The sequence below is a fragment of the Hippocampus zosterae genome, unplaced genomic scaffold, assembly GCF_025434085.1.
Source record: "Hippocampus zosterae strain Florida unplaced genomic scaffold, ASM2543408v3 HiC_scaffold_154, whole genome shotgun sequence".
Classification (NCBI taxonomy): domain Eukaryota; kingdom Metazoa; phylum Chordata; class Actinopteri; order Syngnathiformes; family Syngnathidae; genus Hippocampus; species Hippocampus zosterae.
The window spans coordinates 5,317-18,348 of NW_026262788.1; the positions used below are offsets into that span (position 1 = coordinate 5,317).

At 55.1% G+C, this 13,032-nt stretch overlaps 1 non-coding gene across 1 annotated transcript; it reads left to right on the plus strand.

The window, feature by feature from the left end:
* Window positions 1-240: 240 nt before the first annotated feature.
* trnae-cuc (transfer RNA glutamic acid (anticodon CUC)) lies at window positions 241-313 on the plus strand. The gene has a single exon. It is a non-coding gene; the product is annotated as a tRNA-Glu (tRNA).
* Window positions 314-13,032: the final 12,719 nt, after the last annotated feature.

Here is a 13,032-nt window from a genome sequence, read left to right on the forward strand (position 1 = left end):
CCAGCCACTTTTTCAGACTTATTTTTTATTCCATGATTTCTTAATGATAAAAAAAAAAATTCAGCAACTCCAGATACATTCCTGCGTTGTAATCAAGCGCAATAATAAAAAGATTGCTTTTTGAAATCAACGAGTTGAAATTTTTAGGAAATCAGCTGCGGATAAAATAGGCTGGATAACCTGGATAAACTGGATTTAATGAAGGGGACTGGTAGAGGAGATGCGCGGGTGGGGAGCAGATCCGCATTAGTCCAGTTGGTTAGGACGCCAGGCTCTCATCCTGGTAACCCGGGTTCGAATCCCGGATGCGGAGTTTTTTATATGGAGGAGTTGGAATACCTGAACATTTTGATCAGAAACATCGTGGGGCTGGACTTTAGCGCCTTCGATAGTCTGAAGGGCAGTCTCCTCAGGGCGGAAAAGTCTATGGGCCCTCGCCGCTACAAAGAGCTGCTTTAATGCGTGGTCGACCGGCTTGCCTAGGCAGTCGCTAACAGTCCGCCTGACCGCCAGCCGGTTATCAGCAGGGCCGTCTTGTCGTTCTCCAAAATCATGCTGCTCGAGAAAGCGGCCTTGCGCTATCTACTCGCCCGCATCTACAACGCCCACACGCAGGCCCTGATAATCGAAGGCAAACTTGACGAGGCCGCGACCTGGGCGCTCAAGGCCTACAGGATGACCCGACAGACCAAATAACTGGCTCTCGACAAAGTGACCGCCTACCAAAACCTCGGAGTGCTGGCCTCCCGAAAACAACAGTATTATCCTTAATAGACATGAAAAAGCCCTAAGGTATCTCAAAAAGGCGTACCTCCAACTCAAGCAGCTAGCATAGTCCTCTCCCGAGCAGAGCGTCGACCTGAACTGTCGGATGATGGTGGTCGCCCAGAGCATCGGCAACTAACTCTCCTACCTCCAAGAAAACTCAGCAGGCCTTTATTTCAACCTCGCCCAGCAGCTTTACATAAAGTACTACCAGCCTCCTCACGAATAGGAAAAGAGTTTTCGCTTTGATGAGGATCTGTAAAGTGGGAAGAAAAAGCTTGTTAGAAAGAAGTCGGTCGGGTTTGATACTCGGGAAGGGATATAGACCAATACGATGATCGATATGCACCCGAGGACCAGCAGTGCTGTCCGGAACCGGTCTGACAAGGAGTTCGAAGAAATGCTGTCAAAAAAGTCAGAAATGCTGTGCGACAAGAAGCCGACGATCAGTATGTTCATCGCCACCCGCTGCGACGAGACCGACGCGGCACTCGGCTGCCGGATCGATATCGAGGAAAAGGGCAACTCCAAAGAACAACGAAAACGGATCCTGCGCAACATCAAGCGAGAACTGGGCCTCGACATCCACAAGCTAGAAAAAGAAGAGCGGGAGGAGAACGACAAGGTCAAGCAGGAGGAAAGCATCTATGAGACAAGGCTGGAAGAGAAGAAGGCTCACCTCCGCTCGATCGAGGAGGCTATCCGCCAGCGCAAGGAGGAACTTACAAGGGCTGAGCTGAAGGAGATGAGGAAGAGGATCGGCAAGTTCAACCGACTGTCTGTGGGTAACGTTGAGAATGCTTGTAAGGTGTTGTTGGCGATCGCCTTTTTCTAACGGAAATACAGGATTTTCAAGCTGGTCAAGCAGTTGTTCGTGGGAGTTCGAACGCTTAACGTCCTGCGGGGACATTTTTTGGCACGGCGGGTAGTGCTACACAAAGGGTTTTAGTCAGAGATCGGCCGATGTTCCTGATGATCGAGCGCAGACGCAACTCTTTCACCGCCGTTATCTTTGCACTCGACAAGGCTCGCATTCCAGAATCCCGAATAAAATTGCCGCACTGCGCATGCGAATAAATCTGTGACAGTTAGCATCCAGCCCGTTACTTCTTCATCAACGAGGATTGGAAAGCAGAACTGCTGTCAGAGCACCTCCGGGAACGCCCCTTCATCGCAAGGGTGCTGTTCAGACTGGTGTTCAGGATGGCCCTCACAAGTCGGAAGACAAGACAGCGGGTGAAGAACGAGTACAGGTACTGCATCTCCACGCAATCGGAAGGCAACCTCCTGGTGACAAAGTCTCTAAAAGATGAGGAATTTGTCTTTGTGATGGAGGAGATTAAGCGGCCTGGGACCGGCCGGGCTTTCAGCGGGCAGGTCCGGCTGAAAGAAAACCTGTCTATCGACCAGTTCTTGGCCCAGTATCGGTATGATGCCCGGAACAGAAGGATCTGCACCAAGAAGGAATACTAGTTGCTGAAGCTGAAGGAGGAGTTCGTCCAGGACCGTGTTTTACAGTACGTGATGACCCGAAGGTACAGGAAGCTGCAGAACACCGTGCTGCTCTTTCGCACACGCTGGAGCTCAAACCGGGACAGCGACCGGCTGCTGACCCTCATGCAGACTGAGCTTGACAGTCTCACGTTATTCTACGAGGTGCTGAGACCACACTACCGGATGCTTAAGAAGGCTTTTGGCCCTGAAAAGAAGGAGACCCTGCTGCGAGTGATGACTGCGGATCAGCCTTTCAGGCAGCTGATCATCACCGAGCACAAGTTCGAGCTTAGGAACATGTTACTCGAGGCGCCGGAGGGCCAGAGTTTCGGGATGACGCAGGTGATGGCGGTCCAAAAAATCCGCAAATTCTTCATGCGGGCGGCCTACCATCGGCGCTTCAAAAAGAACCGGCAGCGATACCTGCTCTTCCGGAAATACGATACCATCGCCAGCAAGATATAATAAGAAAGCTCGATCAACAGCTCCTACTCGTCGATCCGGACCGACCGCAAATCCCATGCCCGCGAGCCCCGTGACAAAGGCTTTTTCATCCTGTACATCGAGAACACGCTTTCGGACATGCTCATCAACCGCTACCGGGTCTGTCTCGAGGGGCTGATCGAGCACAAGATGACCATCAGCATCGAGATCGGGTACTATGAGAAGGAGATGCTGGTCAATGCCCGGAACCCGCTCGACGAGCTGGTGATCAACCTGTCCGCCCCCAGCATGGCCATGCGCCCGCGCAAGGCCAGTGAGGCCAAACTCTCGATCACGCGCGGACAGGCCATGACCCGCAACTTGTCGCGCAAGCTAACGCGCAGGGCCTTGCAGGTCGCATTTTCCAGCGAGTAGGAGGTAGACAGGATTCCAGTCGAATTCCAGATCCTGATAAAGCCGAGCATAAACGAGTGCTACTACGCGTGGCGGCACAGGAACGGCGAGAACATCCTGTCGGACATCATCGACCCTGCAGCACGGCAGAAATCATTTCGAGTGGCAGCTGGGAGGGGTACTTCTATTTGAGGGCGGTCGAGGGGAAGGTTGTCGTCACTCCGCGCTTTTAGTATCAGCAGCTTACCGAGGGTGAGAAGGAAAAGGCCATGGCTGGGCTGCGGGGCACGCAGCTTGCCAGCATGAAGCTGTCGGGCCGCCGTCGCAAGCCCCAGCAGAGGGTGACTACTACCAAGCGCAAGCGCACCTCCAGCGAATAAATGCTGATGATCAACGGCTTCGCTCTACACGTGACTTACAGTGTAACCAAAGAGGGCGTGCTGATCCACTTTGAAAACTGCGAGGCCGAGGTGAAAAACTTCAAGCGGAGGACCACAATGTTCGCCCTCCAAAGGCAGACCATCGTGCGGGACCGGGTCACTTGTGTGGGGGACAACACCATGTGCGTGCCGTGGTGGAGCACTGTGCAGTAGGTCAACCAGATGTGGATTTACCGCAAGGACTCCATGTTTCTGAGGCTGAACGAGTTCAAAGTGCAGTATCGTGACTAGACTGCCTACCTGGAGTTCTATACGCCCGAGTTGCTGACTGCTGTTGAGCGGGTCAAGTAGGCCTACCGCGGTAAGGTCCTGAGGCGGGTGCTGGCCTATTACCGTGGCGAGACGGACCTAGTCCTGCAGTCGGTGCTGTATCTGGTAACTGCCACCCGCCTCGAGTCATCCGACTCCTACCCCCAGCTCCTGCAGGACACCCACAGCTTCGCCCACGAGCACCTGCGCAGCATGGAAAGCTGCAGCCGGGTGCTGACCGAGAATCGGCTGCGATTCACAGTGCCCCTGTTGGTCGGAGAGGAGGAGGCCCCGGTTGTTGAAGAATAAAAAATTGATGGGTGATGAGGATGTTTACTGCTACCACCTGCTGAGGAGGTTTGCGAAGGACTCTCGGGTGAAGCTCGTGGATGCCCGGCTGGGGCATTGCGTGCTTACTGACATCTCGGTCAATGCGGGGGGCAAGGACGAGGACCGGGTCTATGCCGAGACGCCATAATTCCGGAAAAGCATCCGCCGTGGCAACACCTTCCTGCAGGTGCTGGCGCAGGGCCGGCAGCAGGATTACTTCCTGGTGGCGAGGCGAGGACTACCTAAATTCTTTGACCTGCGGCTGGAGTATCTGCTCTACAACACCAAGAAGATAGACCGCCTGCCCTTCTAGAAAGCCGAACTGGCCCTGCACGATCGGCTGATGCACCACATCTTCATCCCGATCTCGGACTGCATCGAGGCCCGCCATAGGATGGTGGTCTGGGGCCTGGAGAAGGTCAATGGCGAAAACGTTCAGGTATCGTACCTCAAGGCAGAGGGGAGTTGGATAGTCTGCTCCAAGAACGTGTCGATGATGGTCCGTTGCGAGGCGGATATCGCCCTGCCGGAGTACAAAGCCGCTCGGTACACCTATGCTGGCCTGTTCGCGGTCGAGTGGCTGGCGGTCGTGGCGAGGATCAGGGACCGGCTGGGTGAAGGTGCCTACAGAGACCTGAAGGATACCCTGGCGACCAAGACTATGGTGGGCGAGTTCGTGGGGCACCCGGATTACCAGCATCTTGTGAGATACCCCCGCATGGAAATCGTGTGGTATGCAGTGGTGTCCAACCTGCAGCATGACGAGTCCTGCTTACCGATCAAGGAGGCGCGCGAAATCTTCAAGAAATTCTAGTTGCCAATGTGCGGGGTGCTATCCGAGAAGGAAGTAGGGACCTGGGCAGAACTGCATCGCCACCTCCGCGAGTTGTTCGCAAGCACTGCAGCAGGGCCATTGTAGAAATACAAGGAGGGGCAGGTGGTCTACGTCGAACAAAAGGGCAAGAACGGGGCCCGGGTCATTTCCATGTTCAAGCTCAAGAATTTGTAGTACAGGCTGTTCCGCAAGATAAGGGAGAAGCTGAGCACGTTCGACCGCAAGTATGATAGCTTGCTGCGCAAGGAGAGCAGTATAAGTGTGGTGGTGGAGCACGCTCTGGCCGGCTTCGAGAAAGAGTGCTAGCAGATCTTTAGAGACCACGAGGCATAGCCGCCTCTGCCCCTCAGCAGCTACAGCAACCTGCTGAAGCACCTGCTGGACTTCGTCCGGTACAACAAAGTGACCGACAGTGACCTGCGAAACCACTTCATCAACCTCCTGGACGTGGCGCATTACACCCTCCGGCTGGAGCAGCCACTGACTCTCAAGGAGTACCATGACGAGGGGCTGAGGAAGCGGCTGGCGGGCAAGCGCTGGGCTGAGTATGGGGGGTTTAGCCATCGCTTTGTTATTCTGGTGGTGATGGGGCTGCCGGACAGTCAGGCAGGCGAGCTGGGACAGGCGGTCGAGCAAGCCCGCGGTGAATTCCTGGTCACTCATATCAGCCAGCCCAGGATCCAGCAGGACCTGGTCACCCGGAAGCTGCAGGACAACCGGAAGATGACCCGCGACATCGCCCTCTAGACGACCAAAGAACTATCCCGCAAGAAGATGTACGACCGCCTGGCCCAGCTCATGGAGGAAGGCTTTGTCCGCATGCCTGACCGCATCCGCCATTTCATCCTCTGGTAGCAGAACAGCATCACGCCTGCCCGCCTCAAGCCCCTGCTCAAGGACTTCGAGAGGCTGGCTGAGGATGCCGGCTGCAGGTACGAGGTGGAGCTGATGCTGCCGGAGTCTTGTAACTTCATGCTTGGCAATTGCTATCCGTTTTCGGTCTCGTTGGTGGCGCAGGCTGTTCTCAGGGCCGCAAGGGACTAGTCTGCGGGAGGGGAGGCTTGGCAGCGAGTCAGGCGGGTGCTGGACGTTTGCACCGAGTATGAGGACTATGAAGAGAGGAGGGCGAAGCTGCCAGTGCGGTATGTCACACTCGGCTACTAAATCCCTGAGTTGGAGGGCCAATCTCAGAGCGAAGAAAAGGCCAGCGAAAAGGAAGATGAGGAATAATAGGCCAAGTACAAGAAAAAAGAACATCGGCATCCCGCCCAGGCGATCCTCCAAGCTTTGCTCAAAGAATCGATGAGCGAGAAAGAGCAAATCTACCAGATCGGGAAGCTCCTCGTCTAGCTCCAATCGATCCCCCTTTCGGACCTGCAGCTTAACAAGGGTGAGCTGCAAGACAGTGCCAAATCACTGCTAGACATTATCACCAACCCCCTGCCTGGCCCTGCACCTGCCTCCACGAAAAAGAGCATCTCCTTTGCAGCACAGTCTGCAGAGGTGGCCTACTTGGAGCGAGCAGAAGACATCGAGTACATCGGGTGAAACTCGACCGTGAGGATGTGCTGGACCTGCTAGAAGAGCTGCCCAGGGACTTGCTGGACCGGACCACTGATCTCTACAATTTTCACCTCACTGTGCTGTACTGCAGGAACAAGCACCCCGAGGATGTCGAGAGCCACCCGCTAGTGAAGAGCATCAGGGAGGGAGAGCCTGAAGTGCTGGAGGTGGAGTGGGTGGCCTGCCTGCTGGATTCTCTGGTCGTGGCGGTGGTCGAGAATGGACCGGCCACGGAATCCAAGCATCCTCATGTGACGCTGGCGTTGGGGCAAGGCTACAAGCCAGTCCAAAGCAATGACCTGCTGGAAGAGCTGTCGCAGGTGGACTGGCGTCACAATGGCTAATACAAGGTACGGGTAGGCCGGCGCTCAGGCCAGGCAGTCCTCTACCGCCTGAAGAAGAGGGTCAGCCTGAGAGGAGTATGGGCGATCAACTACATCAAGAAAAAATGACATCAAAAATTAATGCAGAGGATTGATCTGAGTTGGAGAGGGGTTGGGGTCAGCACGCGTGAGGGGAAGGTCGTTGTGGAGGGGGTGTCGGGCAATGCGAAGGCGGGGGCTGTCACTGGGGTGATGGGGCCATCGGGGGCTGGCAAGACCACCCTGCTCAACGTCATCACAGGGAGGCTGGACCCCCGCGAATACCACCAACAGGGCACGATCACTGCCAACGGCCAACCCTACACCAAACCCGATTTCAGCAAATTCGCATGCTACCTATCACAGTCTGACATCCTACTCGAGTCCTTGACAGTCGAAGAGACCATCCAGTTTGCATGCGAGTTGAAGTGTCCTGGCCAGGACCCACGCCCTCGCAATGAGGAGATGCTGGAGTTGTTGCAGCTGCGGCATTGTAGGGCTACGATTATTGGTGGGAAGCTGGTGAAAGGAGTGTCGGGAGGGGAGAAGAGGAGGGCCTGTCTGGCCTGTGAGCTTGTCAACTCGCCTGGACTGCTGGTCATGGACGAGCCTACCTCGGGCTTGGACAGCTACTCAGCGGGGCAGCTGATGCAGTTCTTCAAGGCATACGTGAAATCCGGTCGAACCATCCTCCTGACGATCCACCAACCCAGCCCCCAGCTCTTCCAATCACTCGACTCCCTCCTCCTGCTGAGTCAGGGCAAACCAGTCTACCAAGGCCCTCCAATGCAGATCGTGAGTTTCCTAGAAGGATTGGGCTGCACAGTCCCAAAAAACCGTAACCCAGCAGACTTCATGCTAAAGCAGCTAGAAGGCGTGCTGACCCCTGCCAACTACGATGAGAAGGTTCGTGCGGAGGTGGAATGCTTCAGGAGTGGTAGTGAGGGGCTACAGCTACCGGAGAGGGAGTCCAGCTGCTTGCGCGAGATCGGGGTGATCTACAGAAGAGGGGTCATCGAAATGGTCCGTAACCCCATGAAACTGCGCACGCAGGTGTTCAACATCGCAGTGATGTTGGTGCTGGTAGGCGGCCTTTTCTGGCAGGTGGCAGGAACCCCGCCCGCAGATGGCTGCGCCCTCGCAGAGCTGCAGCAGTATATTTCAGCCCTGGCAGGCGGCTGCTTCGTGGCCGTGACGAGTACTATGATGAGCTCCACGTTTCGGGTGGTCCTGACCTTTCCAACCTAGCGGTAGACTTTCAGCAAGGAGTACGGGGCGGGCTGTTATTCAGTCTACAGCTTCTACCTGGGCAAAATCCTGGTCGACCTTCCGGTGGTGCTGCTGTCGCCTCTGGTGGCGGGCTGGTTGAGTACTGGATGCTCGGGCTGGAAGGCGACCTGCTCAAATACGGCTCGTTCGTGCTCACGCTGGCACTGGTGGGCCTAGCGGGCAACAGTCTGGGGGTGATGACAGGGTGCTTGTTTAAAGACGTGAGGAAATCTCTGGCCCTGGCCCCGGTACTGCTGCTGCCACTGATCCTGTTCTCAGGCATTTTTAGCAACGACAACTCGATCGCAGCGTGGTTCCCTGCCAAGTATATCAGTCCTTTCCGGTACGGGCTGATCGCCACCCTCGAGAGCCAGGTTCAGGGGCGCACCTTCAACGCGTCGGTGAATGGGCATACGATCTCGATCGACGACGTGGGGCAATTCTTCTTCGGGTACGCAATGCACGCCTGGCAGGCACAGCTGTTCCTGGGCCTGGCCATCGTGGTGTTCACGGCGGGCGGAGTGGCCCTACTGCGGATGCTGGCGAAATCAAGCATTTGAGAATATGATAAATAAGATAATGCCCTATGACCATACACCACTACTGGAAAGGCAGAATTCGCTTTAAAAACTGGCCCGTGCCTTCTTGTACTACCGCCGTGTGGAGAGGCCAGTGGGTGCTGAAAATATTGCTTAAGACTACACAAAAGGATAAGACAGTATGGTAAAGATTTAGGGTGGAGCATCGCGGCATGGATCGCTGACTGAAGCCTAGTACCTCCATAGGATGCTGCATATCCCCTGCTTGGAGATCAGCCTGTCGAATGCCGAGGCGGTCGACAGGATCGATTTACTGAAGCGATGCAAATTCAAAGAGCTCCTGATCTGCCTGAAAAAGAAATCAACGTAAGCACAATAATTGGTGCAGTTAAAAAGCGAATATTATTTGATAGTGGAGGTGACCGACTTGATGGAGGAGGAGAAGGGGAAGTACTTTTACCTGGAGGATGTCTTCTTGCAGCAGAAGAAGCCTCCTCGCTTGCGATATCGCATGGTTGAGCTCGCGAAGGACAAGTCCCTCATCTACAGAGCAGACACGGACTTCGAGTCAAGGTTCATCGTCACCGGCGAAGAGATACTCGCCCACTTCGACTCCGCATTCCTGCTTCTAGGCTACTAGGAGTACGCCGCTTTGCAGACCTATCGCGGCACAAGATAGTTCTCCAGCCTGCCGAACTACTTTCGATATGAGTCTAGAGAACATCTGATCTGTGTGGTCTACAAGGTGATCAATAGTACCTAGGACTAAATTCGTGGGCTTGGGAGGAGCGTGCTGGCGGTCGAGTGCCAGGGAGAGTGTCAGGCCAGGGCGGTGAGGCTGTCCGTTCTAGTCTAGAACAGCACCTCCTCCTATTAGATCGACCCCAACGAAGAGACTTTAGAGCCAGGCTACAACCTGCTCTGCAGAGGGTACACTCCAAAGCAGCTAGGAAAAACCTCCCTGGAACATAACAACGAAGTAATCATCCAGAAAATAACCTCCTCCCACGATATCACAGTGCATCTCTACTTCATGTGGAGCGAGAGGTGGGACTTTTAAATCATCACTAATGTGGAGTAGATCAACAGCTATTTTCCGGCCTGACATTCAGATGTATGATTTGCTGCGGGCCTTGGCCACGGCCAGGCATCTTTGGTGGTGGGCCACGAACACCCGGCTGTATAGGTCGTCGTCCTCTCTGCGGACGTCTCGTCGGGCTCGTCGTCTTGCTTTCCGTCTCTGCCGACGCTCGTCCCTCCGGATGATGCGTTTCACACGCTCCCGGAATCTCTCCCGCTCCCCCTCAATGGCCTACCTCATCTGCTTCCTCTCCAACTCGATATCGACCGTGCCCCGGCCAGTCCTCAGCTCCTGCAGCTTGCGGTACAGGCCAGCGTAATCGGTGATCTCCTTCTGCTACTGCTGACTTAGCAGAGGCTTGAAGAAAGGCTGGTAAGGGTGGGACCTTGATGGCTTGGAAGTTGGACTGTCCGTCGATGAAGGTGGCGTTGCGGGGGCGAGGGGGCTGGGGTTCGTAGTGGCTTGGTGGCTTGACTCGGAGTTGTTTGAGAGGCTGGCCGTACTTCACCATCTCCTTGAGCTCGTTTATGGCATTAGTGCCGGCGACTCCTCGTGACCTGTAGATCCGCTTCGAAAACTGGACGCGGGGGCGGGGTTCGAAAGGCTGCTGTTTTTTGAGATGAATGATGTCTGGCTTCTCCTCATGGTGGAATGCTTCTAGTAGCCTTACTTTCTTGGATTTGTGGTCGATGTAAGGATCCCGTTGCACGGAATGCTGCACAGCGGTTGGCATCGCCTCAGCGACGCGATAGAGATTGCTGACTTGTCTGAGCTAGCTGGCGACGATGCTCGCACGGTCGGCCTGCGTCCTATCGTGAAGCTCGCACTTCTGTCCAAGAATGGGCATGCGGACCCGTCTGCGCAGATAGAGCACGCCACGGTCATCGATCTCGACCTAGTATTGCTCGGACTAAGGCAGGTCGATCCCCTCGTGATGGAGGGAAGGGGGGCCCGGGGGTGGCAGGCTGGGCAGCTTGATCATCTTGCTGACGAAGGGAGGTTCTGACTCTCCACCAGGCTGGGAAGGCTCAGCTGACGGGAACTGCGTGGCGATCTCGTTGTTGATGTGTCGATGGCCGACTCGAACAGCTGCGCAAGGGCAAGGATCTAGGCCTGCCCCTCATCCAGCAAGAGGTTGAGCTTGACCATCAAGTTTTCCCCTATTTCGTGGAGCCTCAGATAGTTCCATTCGCACCAAGCCCGGTAATACCGCAGCTTCTTCTTTTTGGTCTTGTCGAACTGCTCCTTGAGTTCCTATAGTTCCTGGAAAAACTGCAGGGATAGACTTTAGATTTGGGAGACTGCCGGATTTTGTCATTCTAGCCGATCGCCAGGTAGATGCCCAGCAGCAGCATCGCGAACAGCTCGATGTCCAGGAATTCGGTCCAGGTCAGGCACAGGTCGAACAGGAACTTGCAGAACACTTCGGAGTTGATGCTGACCTGCAGCAGTTTCATGGCGTCATGCCCCTCGTAACGCAGGTAGGTGAGGGGAACGACTGCCCCGAGCCTGCACTCTCCGCAGAGTTGGTCAATAGCTGCAGGGACTGCCAGTCCCTCGAGCCGAGGCAGGCTGGTAACCATGCCCTCGTAGGAAAAGCACTCTGCTACTTCCTTGACCCAATCATTGAGGGCGCTGACCACTGCATTACCCTCCTCAAAGGTGGGCAGCAAGGCCTTCTGGATGCGGATGTTCAGCTCCGTGAACTCGACGAGAGTGAGGGTGAGGTCCTTCAACTCGGGCACCCCTATTTGCCGGGCAAAAGCCTTAAGAATTTCCTGGAAGAGGGGGGTGGTAGTAGATGGCCAGCTTGCGATCCACCTCTGCCTTCGACTGTTTTTACATTATTTCGATACAACAGTCATGCCTCGGGCCGACGCTGCTTGGCCGCGCCTCGTCCCAGAATGAAAAAACTGTCATCAGGTTTTCTGACCCGTGTCGCCGTCGGTTGCAAGTCGTGGCCGGCTCGGTCTCCAGCTGGATGTCCGAACTCAGGGTGTTGTCAGAGTCAGTGTCGTCCAGACTGAGAGGGGGCGGAGAAGGCGGACTTTCAAGGGGCCTGGTCATCCAAAGACTGCAAGATCGGCTGAGGAGGCTCATTAAAATACTCCAGGTATTCCTCATAGTCCATATGCGAGTAGTATCGGTCCCTGTAACTCATACGATAAACAATATTGTAATCAATCAACAATTGGCTTGCTCGTCTTGCTGATCTGGGTTTTGTAGTGCTAGTAGGCTGACACCCCGATCGCTCCGCCCGCGAGGTCGCCGATCAGCCATGGCCAGAGGTTTGGGAGGGTGTCGGTTGAGAGGGTGGTGGTGAGGGAGAGGACTGCCAGGATGCTGGGGTTGATCATGCAGCTGGACTGCACTGCCAGCATTCTGGCCGTGCCGATCCCAAGGGCCAAGACGGCTACAGTCGGGGCACTGTCCTTCGAGAGGGTGGTGTTCGGGTTGGTCTGGATCAAAACTGCCCAGATTAAGAATGCCACCCCAATCATCTAGCAGAATGCGGCCTGGAAGTTGCCGCCCAAGTCGTTCGGGTTCTAGAAGAGTGACAGCTTGTGTCCATAGAGCCATGCGTAGCCGATCGATAGGCACATGCCGTTACCTGTCCGAGCAAGTGGAATGGCACTTGGAACCAGTCGATGGCGAGTTACTCGCGCAGGGCCATGACCACAGTGACGATGGCGTTGAGATGCGCACCGGAGAAGGTGGCGGCCACCATCACACCAAAGTAAACAAACAGGAAAGTGTCGAGGTTGACAAGCGGCTCATCCTGAGCCTGCAGCAAAGGCCCCACAAAGAGCGCCATCCCGACCGCCTCCGACACCACAATCTGCATCGGGGTAGCCCTCCTCAGACAACTTCCCTTCGCAACCTCCATCTGCAGCCTGCCTCCCAGCAGCGAATCATTTACACTGTCCATGATTAAATCAAAGAGAGAGCTTGATGTTCCTCTACTCACAAATCTCCTTGATTTTTTGGTTGTGGGTTGGGTCGGTGAGGGAGACGTTGGTGAGGTTTATTGAGGTGAGGGAGGGTAGAGTGATTGCGGTGAGGATGAGGCTGAAGGTGTGTCCGTTGTTTCTAGTGGCGTTGTTCTGAAAGTCGAGTTATTGTAGGTCCGCCCATCTCCACTCCAGCGATGCCAAGCCCAAACTTTTCGATAAATTCAGCTTCCTGAGTTTCCAAAACCTACTGACATCTGCGACTCCAGTCCCTTCTCTCCCCGTAGTCATCGACAAATCTAGGTCCTCCAGACAAT